General features: G+C 42.3%; 1 protein-coding gene across 1 annotated transcript in view; it reads right to left on the bottom strand.

Moving 5' to 3' along the window:
• SOBP (sine oculis binding protein homolog) overlaps positions 1 to 21828 on the bottom strand; it is a 161524-nt gene that overhangs the window by 45147 nt on the left and 94549 nt on the right. The gene's annotated exons all lie outside the window — the stretch shown is intronic.

Raw genomic sequence — 21828 nt, 5'->3', positions numbered from 1 at the left:
AAAAAAAAAAAAAAAAAACCCCACTGAGATCACAGGTCTAAGGGACAGTCTGGCCTGACTTTTTATGAAACACTCAAAGTGGTAGATTAGGGTGTGAATAGCTGGGGGGCAAGGATGATGCTACCTAGGTTTTTCTTTGGGGAGGGCGATAATGAGCAGGTCAGAAGTGATGGATGCCCCTTGTTTCTGTGTCAGCCTAAGGAGCTTTCTGACGCCAAATCTAACAGACTCACCTGATTCCCTCTCGTGGATCGGATGTGATTCGTCCCTCCTTGGGACCCTTCTTTGGCACTTTTTCCCTTGCTAAAAGCTCAGGTCACTGTAATTTCTGATGTTACTTGAGTTTGTATCATGTCTGTCTAGACTCTTAGCTTCTTGAGGGCAGTGTCTGTTTCTTAACTCATCTCCTGAAGGCTTTGCATACAGTATCTGATGGAGAACCCTTGCAAACATAAAGCTTTCATTTTAAAAGAGATGACCATGTCACAGTGAGGTCCCTGAGCACTAAGTATTTCCCTGACTTTGGATTCCATACTCAGTGACAACTCAAAAAACAGCTTTTAAGTTTGCCACCCTATGTAAGTCCCTTGATTCACTTTTGCCTACAGACTTTTTAAAGACCACTATTTATTATCACTGCAATCTCAATTTTAAAAAAAGAAAAGAAAAAAGACATTTCAATGCCACACAACTAAAAGACATAATCTCAGAAAGAAAAGATCAGCCTTCCCCCAAAAGACTGGGACCTTACACCTCCATATAAAGTATTTAAACAGCATCCTCATTTTTCCCATTCATCATGCCCCAGTCCAGGGATCACCATTTAGAAACAACTGAGGTGGAGGGAAGCAACAGCACAATTGCCAACCAAGTCACTGACAGCACTTTGTTCCCTTGGCCAGTGAGGAAGAGACAAGCCCGGTTCTGAACAGAACTAGTGATGTGTGAGATGTAAGATGTTTATCCCACTTTCTCCTTCATAGGTCTGTCTCTCCCTTGGTTGTCTATCCTTCTTTCAGGGCCTTGATCCCAGATAGATAAAACCCAAATGTCAAACCAAGGCTTTCACCTTAGATAGCATCAAAACCCAAAGCAAATAACCTCTGATGGTAGAATTTCAGGTGAGTGGGTGGCCATCCCTTCCCCTTGAGGAGCCCTTCAAATCACAGCATCTTCATCGTTACAAACCAATCCACCTCTCTCCAGCTGGCCCTGTAAAAAGGTCCAAAGCTCCAGCAGCCATTAGGACCGTGACTGACACAGTCTCTCACATCTGGTCAGAGGACAACATAAAATGCTGATACAGTTAATTCTATCATTTGAACTGAAAACAATGTTATACCCAGAAAATGTGATTATACTGACTATACTGCATGTACATCATCAAGAAAACCCAAGCTTAAGCCACATACTGCCCAATGCACACAAAAGGCTGCTGAACTGCACGTGAGCAGCTCTTCCTGAGTCCTTCAGTACTAAGGCTTTTCTATGGCTTCTTCAGTTTGTCAAGTGCTAGCATATGCTCGCTATAATAGGTACCAGGTACCAAATGCTTAAGAAAAATTAGAAGAAAAACTCTTAAATGGAAAAAATTATATTCATTAAAAAAAAATTTTTGGTTGCACCAAGAGGGACGTGGGATCTTAGTTCCCCGATCAGGGATCGAACCCACGCCCACCACAGTGGAAGCTCGGAGTCCTAACCACCGGACCACCAGGGAAGTCCCTATATTCATTAACTTAATTTTTTCTGCAACAATGCCCGTATTTGACATCAGCAGCAGAACATGCAGGCCCAGCTGGAGGTGCACCAGTGTTCCTTGGGAGTTTAATGATAACAGGCCAGAATATTTTACATCAGGCCTGTCCCAGAAATTCCAGGTGGCCATAGACAAGATCCTTTAAGTTAACCGTGCACTTCCTGTTGTGCAATAAATTGTCACCAATTGCCTGAAAAAAAACATCAGGACACATGATCTGACCTATATTTGTTCTGCCACGGTGTGTAAGGCAGACTGGGATGTATAGCTGAAGACCCAAGTCATCTTGCTGATTTATAGTGACAACAGGCAGAACATTTGAAACCAGGTGCCCTGGAAAACGTACAGTAGCCATATTAATAACATCACCCAGAGCACATCCCCAGGACTGGACTTAAAGTCAGATGCTCACTGGCCCTAATCCCTTGTCACACACACCTTCTTCCCAGTTCCCTTTCTCGGTGTGGACAACAGACTCTGTACCCAGACTATGAGAAACCCAAGGCCTCCCAGTCTGCCATGTGCTAAGCTCCCTCACCTGTTCAATGCACAGGGTGGGGAGGGAAGGGAGGAATGGGGGCGGTGCTAAGCCCCAAGTTGGGCACCACTGTGGACAGCTACTTAGAAGTCACGTGGCAGGGACCAGGATTGCCCAGGCTACCCTTCCCACAGCACATGTTCACCTGCCTGAGCAGAGGGATGCCAGCCAAGTCCAGCCTCTCCTGGTCCTCCAGGCAGAAAACAAGGGGATGAACCTTAGTTCAGACCTTGCCCCTCTATCCTCCACCCTGCCCAGCCTGTGGACCCCACCTCCCATCCCACCAGGCTGAGCCACCTCTCCTAGGGTGAGATGCCACGCGGGAACCCTGTCTTCTCCCTTCGGGGATTAAACAATGAAGCCCAAATGCCAGGCACCAGAAGCTGTTTGGAATTCAGTTTCCCATCAACGGCCTCACCTTTTCTTCCCAAACTGGAGCCCTAAAACTCAGATTGCAAATATGCAGAGGCGCTAAAGCAGTGGGCTGAACTTCCCGTGGAGCTGTGGTCTCTCGAGGCTGTGTCCCCCATCCCATCTACCTTTACCAGCCCCCAAATTGCTCCTTCTAGAGACTCCCAGCAAGATACTCTCTCAGCTGAGGGTACGAATTCTATCTGTTGTACAGGATAAGATTTTCAGTGGCTGTGAAAGAGACTCCAGCAGGGGAAGGAGTACGGGGTATGAATTTTTGAATGCGTTGTGGGCAGGTGTCCTATGATGATAAGGAGCCCGCTGAAGCCGACCCAAATTTACAGGATAAAAATACCCTAGCCCAGAGCTTCTCAAACTTTAGGGTACACATGACTCCCCCAGCATCTTGTTAAAATGCAGGTTCTGATTCAGGATGGCTGGGTAGGGCCTGAGAGTCTGCAATCCTGCCAGGGGCCCAGGTGGAGTCCAGGCTGCCAGTGGGTGGACCACATTTTGATAGTGAGGGGCTACATACAACCTGGGGTGGGAGGGTCAGCCCACAGTCAACGGAACAATATCTTCTGAACCCCAAGACAGGGCCTATGGTCTAATGGAAGATTGGGGTTTGCTTTCGGGAGCCAGAGGCAGTGTGGAAGCCACACCAGGATGCCGAAGCTTCTCACTTCCTGGGACATTCTCAGAGACTCTGGGGGTGGTGGTTCTGAAACTCAGCTCCCGAGGACACGCTGTTTGCCTCTAAGCTGGACCAGCTGGAGCTGCTACTTTAATCAAATCACTTTGTCTCCTCCCAGACCACTGAGGAGAAATGTTAATGCACTGATTTTGCAAATTTATGTTTTTCTCCTATATATTTTCCTCAGCTTTAACTAGAAGACTTCAAGATTTAGCTAAGGCAGGAGAACCTCTAGTAGGAGAAGGGCAGCTAACTGAGCAAGAGGCAGAGACCCCTGAGCTTCACCACCTCTGGGGCTGCCCCACGTCAGCCCTGCTGGTCCCCCCCACCCCATGGGTCTGTAAATGGCAGCTGCCTGGTCTTTAAAGCACGGGCACAAGCATCAGCCCTCCTTTGACTTGCTTTATTCCCTGCGGGACTTCAAAAAAGATATTACAGTATACAACATGTGGGAACAAAGGGGAAATATACTCAGAGAGTACAGAAAGCACAAAGGCTGCCGGGCAGTGGCTGGTCTGTTCAGCATAAAAAGTTGAGGGAAATGTGAGTACGGGGTATGAACAGACAGAAAAGTGAGGCGAGGAAATGGGAGGAGGGGAAGATGTCTCTGAGCAGACTGACAGGTGACCGTAACCTGTGGGGAAATGCAGCCAGGAAAAAGTTCCTGGGGGCTGAAAAGTTGTTATGAACTGGAATGTCATATTGGAGCTTCTCATGGTCCTGTGATATAAAAGCCCTCAGTAAAAAGTTGCTGCATGCACATGCACGCCCACAGGGACACACACACACACACACACACACACACACACACACACACCACAGTCTGGCACAGAGAATCTAATATATCAAACTCACAGGTCCCAAAGTGCTGGCACAATTATGCAGGCCTGGGTCGAGACACAGGATCCAACTTCAGGGCCAACTTGGAGGGCGTTATTATACCACAAATCACTAGGGGGCGCCCTCACCGACATCCACACTGTAGTGAGGGCCAAGAAAGCCTGCCTATCCCCTGCCCTCACCCTTCTTAGTTTCCGAAGGGAAGGAGGTGGGAAGGGGAAATAGGTGGCAACCGGGGTCCGGGTAGAGATGCGGGATTGAGTTTAGAAATATGAGACGCCACTCCCTTCAGTCTCTTCATAAACGGAGTGGCCAGGTCTCCACAACAGGCTGAGCAGGGAAATAAACTCATATCACAAGGCAGTAACTACAGCATGCATAAACAGGAATTACCCAGATTCAGTAGCAAAGGACTTATCTCACAGACGGAGGCTGCAGTATCTGCTAGCAAAGCATTCAAAGATGACAAAGCCAATGGGCAAGCAGCAAAGGAATGTGAATGGGAAACAAGAAACTGTCACTCCTGCTTAGTTAGCTTGATAATATATTTAGTGAGCTGTTTATGACTTTGTATCTCATATGTGTATTACAGATGGCAAAAATTCCTCCTAGCTCATGCAGTGGGGATTAAACAGGTCAATAATTCATAGTGTTCCCAAGAGTGACACTACCTCCAAATGCTGGGCACCTGAACTCATCTGAGGACCACTGGTTTGTGAAAATAGATGATAAACGTGAAATTGGGAAGGCTGTGCAAATCCCGGGATGTGCAGTCATCACCCCGATAGCCAAGGTGCCTGTGTCTGCCTGTGGGTATGATGCCCTCAACAAAGGACATCCCCCAACACAGCCCTGAATCCCAGCCCAGCAAATAAGGAAACTTTCCCAAGAGCAATCCAATTTGTTCAATCTGAACTTATCTCCTTACCCTCCACTTTTTAAGGAATTATTACAGGGGTTGGGGGGACTCTAGGCCCCCAAAGCATGAGAGCCACAGGCACCCTCCACCTTCTGGCCCTGCCTTCCCTCATGGGACCTCCCATCTCCAGGGGGAAGGGGACTGGTGCGGAAACACCAGCTTGGTGCGGACACACCAGCTTGGTGCATCTCCCTGGGCATAGAGGTTTCCTTCATGCTCCTATAGCACTTTTTTGAGACTCCTATTACATGGTACTTAAACTGCTTTTGAGACAGTTTTCCACTGTGTTTTCAAAGCCAGCCCTGGCATGTCTGTAAACATCAGTTCATATTCCTGGAATAAATCTTTTTTGTGTTCCATCCTACTACCCACAGGGGTACAGATGGCATGTTTTATGTGGTGGCCACTATTTACAATCCAACCCCATGGAGGCCCATGAGATGCCACAAATGGAGCCCACACAGGAAGACAGCCCCTTCGGTAGAGACATTTGTCCCGACAGGCCAGGAGTGCCAGGAAAGGACACACCCTGAAAGTACATGGGGTGCCTCTGTGCCGCTGACACACATCCTCTGTTCTGGGCCAGCGGGGTCTTGGGCATCCCCAGGAGGCACACGGAGAGGCAGGCTTTGCCCAAGTGACAGTGGGGTATGCGCGGCCAGTGGCGGTAAGCAGGGAAAACAGCACACAAAATGCCCAAAATTGGTTGTAGAGTTAAAAACATCAACAAAGCAAATCCTTCCCTACCAAGGAGGCTCACCACGTTCATTTGCATGTTCACGAGCATCTGCTAGCTGAGTACCAACGCATCCTTCTTTCTATCCTGATGGACAGCCATTCATCACAATAGACTTGACCGTGTCAGTACCTCAATGAGGGGATAATAGAAGCAGGGCTTTTTGCTGGGGAGGAGGGAGGGAAGGAGAGAAGAATCGCTTTACTCTGAAAAATACTCTGAAGAAGCCACGGCTGCCTCTGTCTCAGACGAAGATAGCATTTGCCGAAAATGTCAACAGATTGCTTCTTGAGTTGGAGTAGTGCAGATATCAAAAGCTTATTTTAACAGGGCATTTGCTTAAAATCACTTGGTTGGTTTAGGCATTTAGAATGTCTCTGACTATATAATTTGGATTAAGAGGTTCTTGTTGGGTTTTACTGATTTAGCATAAATCAGAAGGACATACTGGAATAGACCCCTTCACATAACCAGAGCCTTTAGGCCATGAACGTAGTAAAATTTGCTCTTTGTTTGTGCTGCATTTTTAGTGGGTTCTTTTTTCTTTCTTTCTTTGTTATTATTATTTTTTTTAACGCGGCTTAGTTGCTATGCGGAGGCTTAGCGCTCCTGCTTGGGGATCAGTTCCAGACTTCGGTTTGATTTGAAACAAGCCAAGCAAATTTGCCTGAATGTGATTTCAAAAGGTTTTCCTATTTCTCTCATCAGGAGATTGAAGGAAGCTGGGAAGCAAGACACTATTTGAGTTCAAATAATGCTGGCCTGATTTTCTCAAGAATTCGGTACGATTCAGTAGACACAGTTCTGATGGACGACCACTGACCACTGCTGCAATGGCTCTCAGGACCAGGTCTCAGGAAGCTTAATTTCAAAAGGCAGATTACTCATACTTGGAGATAAAGTCTTTTTCCTCCATTTTTACTTTTCTGTCAGTCTTTTTCACTTTCTCTCTCCATATCACATTGACTAGATGTGACTCAAAAAGTTCATGGTAATTGCTCTCATCTTAATTTAGCAAAGAGAGAGGAAGAGAGGGAGAGAAATGAGTGTAAGTTGTAGATCGAAGCACAGGTCATTACAGGTGTGTTATATTAGTGTATTCATGAGCCCCCCAGGGACAGACATGCTGCGATATCCAATAACTTTCTTAATGTGTAATTACACACCATCGGACTATAATTGATTAATTGAAAAGAGAACGTAGGCAGATGTGAGGGCAAGACTTCTGCTGCTCATTAAATGAATATGTCCTTGCTTGTCTTTAATAAGTTAAGTGGAACTACTCAAAGGCAATTAAGTCAGTAGTGAAATTCATTAAATTTTAAGTAATTATTGGTATTAAATTCTGTAATAGAATTCAAGACTTTGCATAGTTCTATTTCAAAAAGAAGTATGATCATTCTATGGGGCCAATTCAACAGAATGAGGGCTCTGAGGAAACTACATCTTGGAGCCACTGACATTTTGTATGAAAATCACCTGAGAGAGAGAAGGAGCTGGAAGAGGGCTAGGGGGATTTCCGGAAGCTTTGCTTGCCATCCTAGACCAGATAGACCCGAGTGTCTCACTTAAACCTAGGAATGTAGTCGTTTTTCCGAAGCAATTCTTTCATTTAAAATCATAATCTAAATAGTTCGAAAAGAATGAAAAATACATATTTTTAAACCTAATGCCTTGAATACTACATCTGATACTTTCTCTAGTAGCTAAATTCAAACACAAACATGGATATGCGGCATTGAATGCAATTTGGAGAAAATTCTTTCCAGGCTCCACTCTCATGTGGGGAATAAACCTGGGTGACTGGGGTGGCGGGGAGACTATGAGGTACGCCACAGTTCAGAGAGGGAACCCCAGATAGTTCTCAGAGCCCAGAAGTGGCTCCTACACCTTCTGCCACTATTCATTCTGCCCAAGAAACCAGACAACTCAGAAATCTATCAGAGAGGAACTCCATTCAGCCAGTGCTGCCGCATTCCAGACATTCCTGACAACTCCCTAGACGCAGGAGAGACCTTGGAGTCTGAGCTGGCTGTGGAAAAGTGCCAACAGGGAGCCACACCAGTACGGTTTGTTCATTCATTCATGCAGTAGGTATTTCTTGAGCGCTTATTCAAAGCCTTTAGTAAAATGATTTTATAAATACTTACGTATGTCTATATCTATCTATCATCGATCATCTAATTATAATATAAAGTAAATGTACAAAGAACTTATAAAAACCAGGGGGCAATTCTGTGAAGATGGAGTCCATTTCGTACCCATCCAAGATGCTCTTGTGCCCTGCACATCGTAAGCACTCAGTAAAAGCTCGCTGACTGAATGATGGAAGAAACTGATGATGTGGGCTTTGAGGAAAGCATGATTGTGTGTGGCACCTGCATAAAGTTCTCTAATTTATGGAAACAGTTAAGAGATGTTAATGGCATGGCCAGGATAAGCCAAAGAGATGGTGATGATGGCAGCTGAGAGTGAGGGAGAACTGATTGCAGAACCTTTGTCTATTACCAGGTTTCTTGCTCTAACCATCAGCATCTTTAACAGTCCTGTCATTTCTTTCTTGGGATAGAAAACTTAAAGTGTAAACCCATGTATTGTGGTCATTTAAAAAACAACAACAGTGGCTTCAACTACATTTTTTAAGTCGTACTTTCAAATCTACAAATAACTCTGTATGGTTAGTTTCACAATCTAAAAAGACATTATTGTACTTTCATTGTTTGCTGGGGCTAACACTTCGATGACATGAGAGCCAGTCTAGATGCAAGGCTATGGGGCTGCTGGTTCTGGAGAGGCACTGTTCCCACCCTGGGCCCCGTGAGAGGCGTCCCCACAGCAGGCTGACCAGACACAGAGACAGGAGGGAGATATGTGATTCTTACCATTCCCCAAAGGAGGAGAGAAAAGCATATTACATACACTCTAATTGCTGTTGGAAGAAAAAAAATTCCAGTCCTCGCACACATTGTAATTTTAGAAACCATAACTAAAGCTAAAACTAAATTAGACTAAATAGGTGTATTAGGCTCAGAAAGAAAAAAAATCAGGGTATGTGGAAAGACATTAGGTCTCATTTTCTGTTTGCATGTTTTTCTGCTATAAAGGGCAATTTATTGTCCCACAGCTCATTTTAATCTTGAACATGACCTTGATAATCTGTGTAGGATAGAGGCAGCCCAATAATTTCAAAGAGGAGTTCTAACCAAGAGAGATGCTTTCCAGCTTTATCATGTTCACTTAATGACATTTTGCTCACATTATTTTGGATTTTTGCTTCTTTTCTTTTTTTTTTTCATTTTTATGACTGTAACAAGTTCCACATGCATTTTAGACAGCAAAATCAGGCCAAAAGAAAACTGATTTAGCAAATCAATAATTAAGTGCCTAACTGATACATCCTGAAACTTATCAGCATATGAACAAAGAAGATGGCCAAAGAAGTAGGCGATGGTGTTTACTTCCAAAAGAAAAGTAAAATTTTAAATAGTCAGGTAATTAGGAAAATCAGGGAATGTGAGATTATAAGAAATTTGCTTTGGAGGTTTAACTAGCAAACCCTTTTTGTGTAAGACTTTCTTCCCCCCAAACCATTTTATATTAGTCTAATACTCTATCTTAGTAAAGACAGTAAATTCAATAAGATGTTTTTTCTTTGATGAAGAACTTGAAAATCTTTAGGGTCATTACTGGATAAATACCAGTTCTCCTTCTAGAGTCCTGTACACGTGCAAGGTGTAAAGAGTAAGCTAAATCCACGCAATCGAAAGCTATGTGTCATAAGATTTTTGTCTTCATTTTTAAAAAACAAGGAATCTAAATATTCCTGTGAGTTTTATTTACTGGCATTTCTTTCTTTCTCTTAAAAGTTGAATACAAAAAAAGGGGGTTTATTCCCTTTATTAGTTACATTTTGAGTGCTTATTATACACCAAGCACTTTATATGTATTATGTCATTTAGCTTTTATGGCAACTCTAAATGGTGTATACAGCTATCGTTCCTGTTTTACACATGCAGAAACCGATCTTCCCAAGGCCACAAAGCTAGTCACCACACAGCCAGGTTAGTGTGACTCCAGGGTATATACGCTGCACTGCCTCTGTGCTGTTCTCTGGGCAAAGGGGTTATTGCATTCTTGTTAAGGGAGATTCTATCCCTCTTTAATCCAAATTTAAGACCCTTTTCCCCCTAGTTTGTGTTTAAATCACAATGATCCCTGAGTCATTCTGGATCACAGTTCAGTTTCTTGCTTCTACTTTGATCTCAGTTTTTCCCACTGTTCACAACTACCTACTTACTCAATTACGACTCTTATCCAAAGTCTAAATTTATAAGAAAATTGGCTTGAGATGAAATCTTTGCCAGTTACTTATATTAACATGGTCATAAGAACTTGATGGCCAATATTTCTGGACAGTCATTTGCAGACTCTTTCTTGCCTTTCCAGCTGTGAGAAGCATTTTTCCTCATCACAGTGTGCCTGGACTGTTCTAACCACCTTCTAGAAGTCTCGCTGCTCCTGTCCTGCAAGGCTGAAAGCACTGCTTTCGTAATAGCACTTCCTGGCGCAGTTACCTAATACAGATCCCATAGCCTAAAACACCAAATGTAAAATTAGCTGTCTGGCTTTCACTGTTTTATTATTTGACCACAACGTACCGAGGTAACTCTATTCTCACTACTCACAAAATGATGCCAGGCACTGTCTCGATGACCCCCACGTGCTCCCTGCTCACCTCCCACTTTCATTCCACCAATAGTCTTCTCTTTCTCTGATATATACTTCCATTCCCCTTCCTACAAGGACCAGCCCAGGTCCCACCTCCTCTGAGGATCTATTCCTGATGACTCCAGCCCACCATCTCTTCCCCATTAAATGACCCTTTACTTCCTTTTTGTACACATAATACTTTAGTACATATTTCTATTCTCTAATCAGCATACCACCACATCTGGCACTTTAATATACACTGGAAGTTCATTGTTCATATCAGCACAGTTTGCATGTAAGCTCCTTATGAGAAGGATCCGCATTTTATGCTGTGTTTGCACTGCAACACACATCTTTTAAGCACAGCACTGGGGAGATGGTAGTTACTCAATAAATGCACCTTGACTGAAAGACAAATATCTTCAAAATCTGGGTCACATACGTACCCCATCACCACCTACTCTCATATTAATTCCACCTTCTGAGTTGTCTCCATGACACTAAATACTCAGGTTTTTAGAAAAGGTTTTAAATCTTTACAGATATTGCATTGAATTATAGATATCGTCTTCATGCAAGGTACACAGAAGAATAAATTAGAGATGTAAGAAACTATCCAGACCAAACACACCAGAGAATATATCCCTTGAGAAAAGGTCTTTTGGGTTTGAATTATCAAGACCGGCTGTCTCTACTGATGCAGCTCAATTCTCAACTTGGCTGATTTGATGACAGTCATAACATTGTTTAAAAATAAAAGTGCTAAGGAAAAATGAAAATGAAAATTTCACTACAACTTTATTTTTCCATGTTATTTATTTTTATGTGTTCATATATAAACATCAAATTATGTTTTTGATGTTTATATCAAATACTGCATAAATGATTGAGATGTGTTAAATGCCATAGGCTCATAAGCACTTCTGTAATGCTCTAGTTTATTTTCATTTTCCTTTATGTATGTATCCACATTTCTGCATGGGATATATAATTTGCCTTCATATACTGTATTTTATATATACAATGATGTCACAAATTGTCAAAATTCAAGCTCTCTGGCAAATATATAAATATTTCGCTAAGCCAGAACTAGTGTTTACACCATTTTTGTCCTAACACATTTATCAGACAATTTAGAAGTTAAAAACACCACTGCTTGAAATGGCTACATAATGGAGACCCCAAAGTATTTCATATATCTTAATAATCAGGATACTTTTCATTTGAAGGCCTTATTCTAGCATATGCTCAATATTAAATACCGCCTCAGGCGGTATTAAATACCATCTCAGGCTTTGACATTTAAAAATGTTTATGTGGTTTTTCCCTTCTGTGTTCACACAAAGAAGAGTATAAGAGATCCTGCTACAATATCAGAATCAGATTCAAATTTTCCATTCAAAGGAAACCAAACTATATTGAGATCTGAACACTGTAAAACAGCAGAGTATTTCACAAAGCTAAATATAGGGTGTAACTTAGCTGATAGTCTGAAGGTGGATTATCAAATTTGAAGTGTAGGAAATGTACTTATCTATGTGTACTTGTCTCTTCTGTAGATTGGGAACCTCTCTAAGAGATGATGGTGTTGGTGATGATGATGGGTTAAAAAGATCCTGATTTATTTTAAAAACCCATACTTTATATTAATGGAATCTACAGCTCGTTCTACTGAGAAAGAGAGAGAGAGAGAGAGAGAGAGAGAGAGAGAAACCATTGCTTCTCCACCAATGTATCTTCATGGATTTTCAAGAGAAATATTGATAGATATGCGATCCAAAGTAGAACATTAAGCACTTTTCTGGATAATTAAGGCAAAAGTACTGCTTATTATTTTAAACCTGGCTTATCGGGAGTATGTCTTAACTGGTTCAACATTTCACTTGAAATTATGAACAAAGCCATCTATCAGCTCCACTGAACGGAAAGGATAACAGCAGTAAAATTCTCAGCCAAGACCAACCCTCCACTCCACCTTGTACGTGGCCAATGCACAATCCAGACCCAACCTTAAGCATTTCGTTTTTACGTGAACTAGAACCAGGGGGATATGTTATTGCATGCATTCACCCAACAATTTTTGAGCACCTACGTCCACAGATCATCGAATCTATATCACCACTGATCGTTAAGATGCTATTATTTTATACCATTAGGAAAAAACATTGCCAATGAAAAAAATGACAAGTCATCAACTGTAACATGCAATCCCCCCCCCCTTTTTTTTTTGGCCTTTCTGCACAGCACACAGGATCTTAGTTCCCCGACAAGGGATTGAACCTGGGCCCTTGGCAGTGAGAGCTTGGAGTCATAAAATATGCGGTGGGCAAGCATGGTTCTCACGGGTACAGTGAGGAAAGACCAAGGTATTGCCTCACAGAGCTCTCAGCTAGGGGAGCCTCATCTGGACTTAAAAGAGGGTTATCTCAACTTCTGGTTGTACATGGCCAAGGAGGAGAAGCTGGGAAGACAGCCCTCATGCAGAGTCCGATGCCTCAAACCAGAAGAGTAGGGAGTGTACAAAAAACATTATTACGAAAGACGCTTAAGCCAAATCCAATGAGAAAACACATTAAAGACCTTATTTGCCTGAACCTGCTTATTTGCCATTTAATCATGGCCGTCTATCTTTCTTCTTCTCTTGAAATTTCCTCTCACCCGTCCCCCATCACCCCCACATCCCCATCTCCGATTTCTTGCCTCCTTTATTACACATATATGTCATTCTTCTCAAGTCCAAATATTTTTTATTCCCTTTCCCTTTTTCTCCCAAGAGACTTTCATTAGCTTGCTCTTCTAGCCATAAAACAAGCATATAACTAAATATGATTAATACTAGTTCTGGCTGGTTTCTTAGGCACTTTTATATTGATAATTGATATCCTATCTGGTTTTCTGGCTTTGCTTGATATATGCATGATGTAGAGTTTCTATCAAGCCATCAAAGGTGAATTCTCTTTGGTACTTTAGGTAATTGTTCAGTTCTAGCAATTAAAACAATGAGGGAAAATGTCACTGACCCCTAACTCCAGTATGCTACCTGATGGCCGGAAGTCTTGAAGGCAATAGCTCAGTTCACCCCGAGGAATACAACCCCACCAAATCAAAAGAGGCCAAGCCTTTTTTGAAACGGCCTTACTGATTGTAAAAAGAATCAAAATCTTCAAAAGAAGATTTAACATTTATCATATATCATCTATTGCTGTCAGATTTTTAAAAACCCACTCAAACGCTTATAACACATTGAAAATTATATTTTCTATAGAGTACCAAATTTAAAAATATATATACTTTGGTTCCTTTCCCTACAATTTAGTATTCATTGGAAATTCTCAAACACTGACATGCCTTTCTGAATAAACTCCCCTTCCTAACATTCCCACAGATGTTCTTTCTGGCTTCCGAATTCTACCAAAGAATTGTTACCATAAAGAAGCTACAAAGAGCGATTCTGGATTAATTGCTTAATTCCTTCATGTCACAAACATAGATTGAACCCCTTCTCTCGCCCTGGGATGGAAGAATGTATCAGACCTGGTCCCTACCTTGAGAAGGTGGCAGTGTGTCTTGGCCTGAGCACAGGTCAGAGAGATGTGGGTCAAATCTAGGCTCTGCGCCTGCTCACTAGATCCCCTCCTCTCTCCCAGGGCAAGGAACGTAACATCCCCGAATTTTAATTTCCCCATCTGTAAAACAATAATAACAATATCTACTAGCAACGGTATAGAGCGTACAGGGTCTAAAAAAGGGTCTGTAAAGACCAAGCACAACGGCACGTTGGAGGCGCCCCACAAAGGATGGTTTCTTGTCTCCTTCCCTTAACAGGCTTATCAGAGGCACATCCATTTGCTACTGCAGACCTTTACATGTGTAAATTATATTTTTCCTTTGCTTTGCATTTATTTTCTTAGTTGTATATTTCTAAGATTGACAATTTTAGTATTAAAGGGGAGAGCAAGATGAAGGGGTCTTGGATCACGTAGAGTCTTCCTGGACAGTTATATATTTTTTTAAAAAGCTTAGCTATAAGAATTGCATAATGCACCTTTGTCCCTCTCATTGTTCACAAGGAATTATTGTGGCTTTTGCATGCAAATATAAATACTCAAGACTTTCAGATAATCTGTTGCTAGAAAATTTGGTCAACGGTATTCTATGATGTGCTAGTAAGTATGCAACCTTGAAAGAAATAACCATAATCATAATTACAACAACCTCAATTGAATGCCAACCATTTGCCGAATACCGTTCTAAGCGTCATAGGGGTATTCATTCGTTCAGACCTCACACCAACCCTACAGGATACATAGGATTGTTGTCCTTATTTTACAGACTAGGACATGGACACAGAGATATTCAGTGACTTGCCCAAGGTCACACAGCCAGTGGGTGGAGTGGTGGAGCCTCCTGAATCTGAACCAAATAGTCTGGTTCAAGAGCCCAAGCTCTTCACCCCAACATTGTACTATTTTCTGGAAGTTTTAAATTCTTCTTTGAAAAAGTATTCCAACATTTTAGTACCTCACAAATCAGCAACATTTGCTACGCAGCCAACAGGCATCTCTAGTGCCCTCGGCATAAATAGGCAAATGAGTGGATGTTCAAGTGTTTCTCTGAAGTTTTGTCCTAAATTAAAATGTTACCTATGGGCTTGTATCCGACCCCACTGGAAAGAGACTCTTGTTAGAGAATAAAGGCAGGTACTTCCAGCATTTGCCTGAAGATTTTGTTTAAACTAATGCCACCTCCTAGATCCATTTTATTAGTAATAAGACTACTGCTTATTGAACATTTTCTTAGTATGTGTCAGGCACACTAAGTGCTTCACATACATGATCTCATTTACTCCTGAAAACAACCCTACGAGGCAGCTACTATATTTATCTTCATTGTATTGATAAAGGCACTGAGGCTCAGGGCAGGTAAGAAAGTTGCCCAGCTTGCACAGCTGGCGTGTCTGCAGAGCTGGGACTGGGACACCCACTCTTACCCACCATACCACAGTGCCTCCCCTGGAGAACACATGGTCCTCGATACCTCTCTCTGGCTCCAAGAACCACTGTGATGTACTGTGTGATGGACTGCTCATGTAAGCTAGCATGAGCACCAAACCATATGCCTCTGACCTTTTTGCACAATGGCCCTGGAATGGGAAAGGTGAAGATCTCCATGCCTTGGAAAAGGGAGCATGCAGGGGACCAAGGGTCTCCAATCAAATCTAATCCCAAGCAGAGTACCTACACCAGAGCAGAAGCAGGGGAAGTCCAGCCCTCCTGCAGACAGCTTCTCCCCCAAAGAAAGAAACTAAAAAGGGACAGTTAAAATAGGGTTTCCATGGGTGGTAGGTGAGGGGAGATGTTCTTTGTGGGAGAGGGTCTTTGTACAGGAGAAGAAAAAGGCTCTAAATCACAAGACCATGCAGCAATGAGAGCCAAGGGGCTAACAAGAGAAAGAGGGAAGCAGCAGAGCCAGGTGGAGAGCCAGGGGAAACAACAGCACAGATGGAAACAGAGGAATGTGCAGGTGAAATAGGACAACTCAGGTGGAATCCACTCCTCTGCCTGTGTTAAAGTCCAGATGGTCTAGATGGAGAGCATAATGGTGCCACCTCTATTGGAACTGACCCTTGTTCAGTCTAAGATTGGTCTTCTTCTTTCTAAAATGGTCAATTTTTCTTTAAAAAAAATAGTTCAGAGAACTGTGGGAACACAGGAATAGCTCCAGAGTAAAGGGATCTGGAGGGTGGGTAGAAAAAAATGGTTGGATAGGCCAACTCTCTCTAGACAGCAACCAATCCCTGGGGATTTCTGGGTCATTTTACACCTTTGGGGCTTTTACAATGACTAGTTCAGGAAACCGGCACACAGCATACTACATACACATACATCATATTATATTTTATTTGATGTGATAGGAGTCCAAGTGTGTCACCATGAATTTTAATTCTCAGTGCCTGGGCTGCTCAGTTGTAACAGCAAAGAAACAGTGTGTCAATTCAAGTTGAGCTGGGGCATGTATCTGGCTTTCTGCAGGACTAGCAGTGTTAAGGGAGGTCTTTGGTCAATTATATCTATTTTGAAAAGCCTATGGAGTTTCAGGTGAAATGTGGCTGTTTTTAATCACCTTTTGGGGGTTCTCATTAAGATTCCATGATCTAGCCAGAAAGGCCTAGCAATAGCTAATATCTGACAGCAATCCAGAATTCCCCCTCACTGCCGTGATGAGGCCAGCATGTACTGGTGAGAGGGGCTGGGTTGCAAAGAGATCTGACCTTATTTTTAAATAAACACATTTAAAACTAGGGGCCTATGCAAACTATTCTATATAGGATGCATAAACAGCAAGGTCCTACTGTATAGCACAGGGAACTATGTTCAGTATCCTGTGATAAACCATAATGGAAAAGAATGTTTTTAAAATGTACACATATGTATAACTGAATCACTTTGCTGTACAGCAGAAACTAACAAAACATTGTAAATCAACTGTACATCAATAAAAAAGGAAAGAAAAATTAAAATCTAGAAGAACAAAGAAGACTCAAGTCATCACTAGCATTATGGCAAGTCTTTCACCTTAAGGGTTCTTAAAACTCCATCTGAGGGTTTCCCTGGTGGCGCAGTGGTTGAGAGTCTGCCTGCCGATGCAGGGGACACGGGTTCGTGCCCTGGTCCGGGAAGAACCCACATGCCGCGGAGCGGCTGGGCCCGTGAGACATGGCTGCTGAGCCTGCGCGTCCGGAGCCTGTGCTCGGAAACGGGAGGGGCCACAGCGGTGAGAGGCCCGGGTACGGCAAAAAAAAAAAAAAAAAAAAAAAAAAAAAAAAAGAACAACTCCATCTGATTGTCCAAGCCTTACAAGGCTGTGCTGAGCAGGGAGGGAAAAGCATATTGCATAACCAAGATTCACTGGTTTTATGTATACATAGTCACAAAGCTCTAATTCCCAGTTTACTCAGTCTTAATGGATCCTTCATAGCCAGAGAAGTGGTGTGGTAGTCTTTGCAAAAAAACAAAATCAAACCAAACAAACAAAAAAGCATATAGGCTTCACAATACTTCAGCAGAATAAAAGGGTGGGATGGGTAAAGGGGTGGGTGAAGCAAGATTAATAGTCGATAATTGTTAGTACATGGAGGTTCATTATATGACTCTCTACTTTTGTATGTGTTAGGAGTTTTCCATAATAATTCTTTTTTAATCCACAGAAGTACTAGGAATTTCCATGATGCAGAACTACTGAAGTCTAGACTTGAAAGGATGGTGTCAGTTATTTAGACCTCTGCAAATGGGCCGGCCTGCCAGCTCACCCTGTATCCTTCAGGTACCCTATACTCCAGCCAACTTAGTTGTCAAATGAGGTGTGAGTCACCTGGGCTGTACTTTCCCACCTCCTTGCCTTTGCCCATGCTATTTTCCCCTGCTTGGAATGACCCCTTCCCTTATACCCCAGCTCCGACTATAGAAAATCCAACCCACGGAAGGCCTAGATCAAAGGTATCCTCCTTTGTTAAGTCTCTAATCATGGCATGTGGAAATAATCTCTTCCTCCTTTGTACTCCAGAACTTTGTTCGTGCTCTCTAGGGCCACAGCTCACTGTGTAATGATAATAATCATGAAAAAAAGAAGCATGATGATGATAGCAGTGAATATACACTGAATGTTATATGTACCAGGCACTTTCGATATGTCATCACTTTGGATCCTTACAATATCCTTTGAGGCTATTACCCTTTTATTATCACATTTTACAGATGAAGATCTGAAATGCAAAGAGGTCCAAGAGGCGAAACGGGGGTCCAATGTGATATGATGCCTGATGTATCACCATAAATATTAAGCCTTTGTGCCTATGATCCTTAGCTACCACCAGAGTGATATGGTATAAAGTCTAGTTGAGACAAAATTCTAACTTTCAGGAAGACCGGAGGGCCCACATTCCTGACGGTTAACAATACTGCATATGCCTAATCTTCCTACTGAATTGTAAGCTCCTTCAGGGACGGGACTGTGTCTTTTTCTATTTGTGAACCCCCAAAGCACTGTCTAGTAAAATGCCTTGTACATAGAAGATGATCAATAATATCTTGTTAATTGAACACTGCATTAATACAGAGCAGTTCTGCCTAAGGGCGATATCCAACTCTTATAATCCACCTTTTGCTGCCTCCACAAGGAAATAAGATGGACAAATCAGCCCACAGAGCTGCCTAGGCCACTGTCCTCTCCACTAGCTCTATTCTCAAGGCCACAAAACTAAAATAGCTCTCATCCTCTCCCTACATTGGCATTGAATGGAATGGAATGGCATTGTATGGAATGCCATTGTACATTCCATTACATTGAATGGAATGGAATGGCATTGTAAAGAAAGAATTATTCCCCGATGCCATTGTTATTTAGCTTCCCAACTAAGGGCCCCTCCCCCTTCCTCTGCAAAACTCCCACCCTCAACCGAGGAGGGAAAAGCCAAAAGGAGTCAAACTTTGTCTAGGTGATGACCCGGGAATCTGGAACTAAGGAAGACAGGCTGTTCTCCTCTTGAGTGTCCTTTCTCTTATTTCCCCTTTCAGACTTCCTAAACCTGGGTTCTTTCCAACCAAATTATACCACACTGATTGCTGCTAATCTCTGACCATATTTTGACTTTCTTCCTGAATACAGTGATGCTCTCTGTCCCCTAAGAACACTTGGGGCTCAACTGTCTTCAATTCCTTCCCCTAACTCTTTCAACGTTCCCTTTTTTCTAGCTAGAAGTCTTCTCCCTCCAAGGACTCAGCTTATGCTATACTTCTGCTAGGTGTTACCCCAGGTGGCTTTCAAGAACGGAGCAAGTACTAGCTTAAGAGAGGTGTGATTTAGGTCCTCCCTCCACTCTGGCTCTTAATGCAATTCCCACCATCAATATGAGCATTTTAATAGGGGAAATGAGAAGGCCTTCTAGTCCCAAAAGAATGAGGCAATAATGGTAAAGGGACTGGCAACAGAGTTGGAATTTGGGACAAGGGCTGGTCATTGAGGCTGGCTCTAAGTGTTCCCTCTTCTGGGCTCTCATAAGCCAGATGCTGTATTGTTAAAGTGATGTGAATTTCCCACATTTTCTTTTACTGAAAGCTATTTGCTTTGGTCATAAACTTAAGCCAGCAAAAGACCCTGAGGAGTGTGTGTGTGTGTGTGTGTGTGTGTGTGTGTGTGTATACATCTACCTATGAAGAGGTAGATGGGGCCACAGTGAATTGTCATATATCAAATAATACTCAAGTTTTATCTAATGCCACTCATCTTGACAGCCTTGCATTTTCAAAATTAATAAAAAGCATAAGGAAACTGCTACACAGTCACCAACCAAAGAATCTTGGCCACCAAGCTAAATATCTAGTCATCTGTGTTGTACATTAAGTGTGAAGGCACATATCACAGTTTGAGATTTAAATGGGCAAAGCAATACCTACAGGAAATCGACAGTCACATAGCAGATTTTTCTATCAGCCAATGCTTTCTTTGTCAGTGCCTTCTGATTACACACACTTGTGTATTCTAGGCATCGATTCTACTTTGCTTTTGTTTAGGTTACTTAATATTCCTCCTCTTCCAAGAAGCAGAGACAATCAATAGTCAGTTATAAAGTCAGAGGCCATGTCCCATCTACCTGGCCAGGGCACTTTCTGTCAGCACCTGTGGCCCAGAGGGTTAGCCTTCCAGCCATGTGTTCCTGATCACCTGGGAGCCTGGAAGTAACCTGTGCCCTCAAGGCTTTCTCCCAAGAGTCATCACCATCTTCCAAAGAGCTCCCCCACTTTCTAAAGCCACCCCTGTTCTAGCGAACCATGCAAGATGGCAGACCCACCCTTAAGGTAAGAAAAGCCCTTTGGAGTGGGGCTTGCAATCCTCTGTCACCAAGTCTTTTAAAATTTGCCCTAAGCTGCACTAAGAAAACTCCAAGGACTTCCTATTTCTCTCTTATGAATGAACAAATCATTTTCATATAGAAGCATAACTTCTCAGGGCTTCATAACCAGCCAAACACCATCCTTTCTCTTGCAACTGAAAAAAATTACATTTCTCCTTGGAGAAATAAGCTTACTTGTTTTTTTCTCTCTATTCCTTTTTTTTCCTTTTATCACAAGAAAGTGTACTGACCAAAATAAAGCATTTCTGACAGCGACTAAAAGGACAAAGATTGTACCAATCTCTCAAAACTACTGCCAACACAATATCGTGTTTAAGCACAGCAATGACTAAACATATATTTTCTCTAAAGATAGCTGGAAAAGATGTTCACATATATGTTTTACTTTCTCCAGTATAAACTGACCACAACCAGAACTCAAGCACATTCATTTTTCCAATAAATAGGGAAAAAAATCAAATATGGCATATTAGTTTTAACAATATCTCTAAAAAGAAGTAAGCTACTCTCAAAAGCATTTTGATACCAAAACATAGTATAAATGGCCCCTACAGTCTTCTGCTGGAAAATCAGAGTTACAGAGTAAAACATTAAAACGAAAATGAAAGAAAAGGGTTTCCCCCAAACAGGTAATGCTAGCAAGCCTGGAGGTTTAAGAGCCCTAAGATAAAACATAAGGTGAGTTAAAATTTCAGGGAAAAAAACAGCACTTATAAGCAGCAAATTTGCCTGTGGATTGGTTGGTCAAGGGACGACACACAGAATAAGTGATGCTATTGTAAACCACGCAAACTGTGGAGTGGGAAGGAGTTTCTTACTGTCAACATCCAGCTACTGTGGCTAGAGTGAGAAAGAACTGTACTTTTCTCTCTTCTCCTGCTCTTTGGACACTTTGTTTTTAATGAACAGTTGGTATCAGAGCTAAGTCCAAAGAGTGTTACATGTGGGATTTCCTAATGCAGAGACCTGGCAGGGCTGTGCTGTTAGGCCAAAAAACTAAACAGAAAAAGAGACTACCTCAAAATGTAACAAGTGAGCATCCTCATTCTCTTTCAGTGTTTTCATTTAGTTGGAGCAAATGTTTTGCTTTAATGCAATTGAAAAGAAAAGAACATTTAGGGACAACATAGCTAGATCCCTCATAAAGCTTCATTTTCAAAAGCAGTGTTTGAATCTCTAAATAAATGACAATTCATTCTCTGTTTACTTTAGGTAAACAGAAAATGCATTGCAGAGCACTCGTTTTCAAAAGCTAATCAAGAACATTAGGTCCCAACAGATTCATTTAATAGAAATATAATAGGCATTCCT

Source organism: Lipotes vexillifer, unplaced genomic scaffold, assembly GCF_000442215.2.
Source record: "Lipotes vexillifer unplaced genomic scaffold, Lipotes_vexillifer_v1.1 scaffold515, whole genome shotgun sequence".
NCBI lineage: Eukaryota > Metazoa > Chordata > Mammalia > Artiodactyla > Lipotidae > Lipotes > Lipotes vexillifer.
Note: the sequence above shows the minus strand (reverse complement) of the source record. Positions and strands in the feature narration are given on the sequence as shown.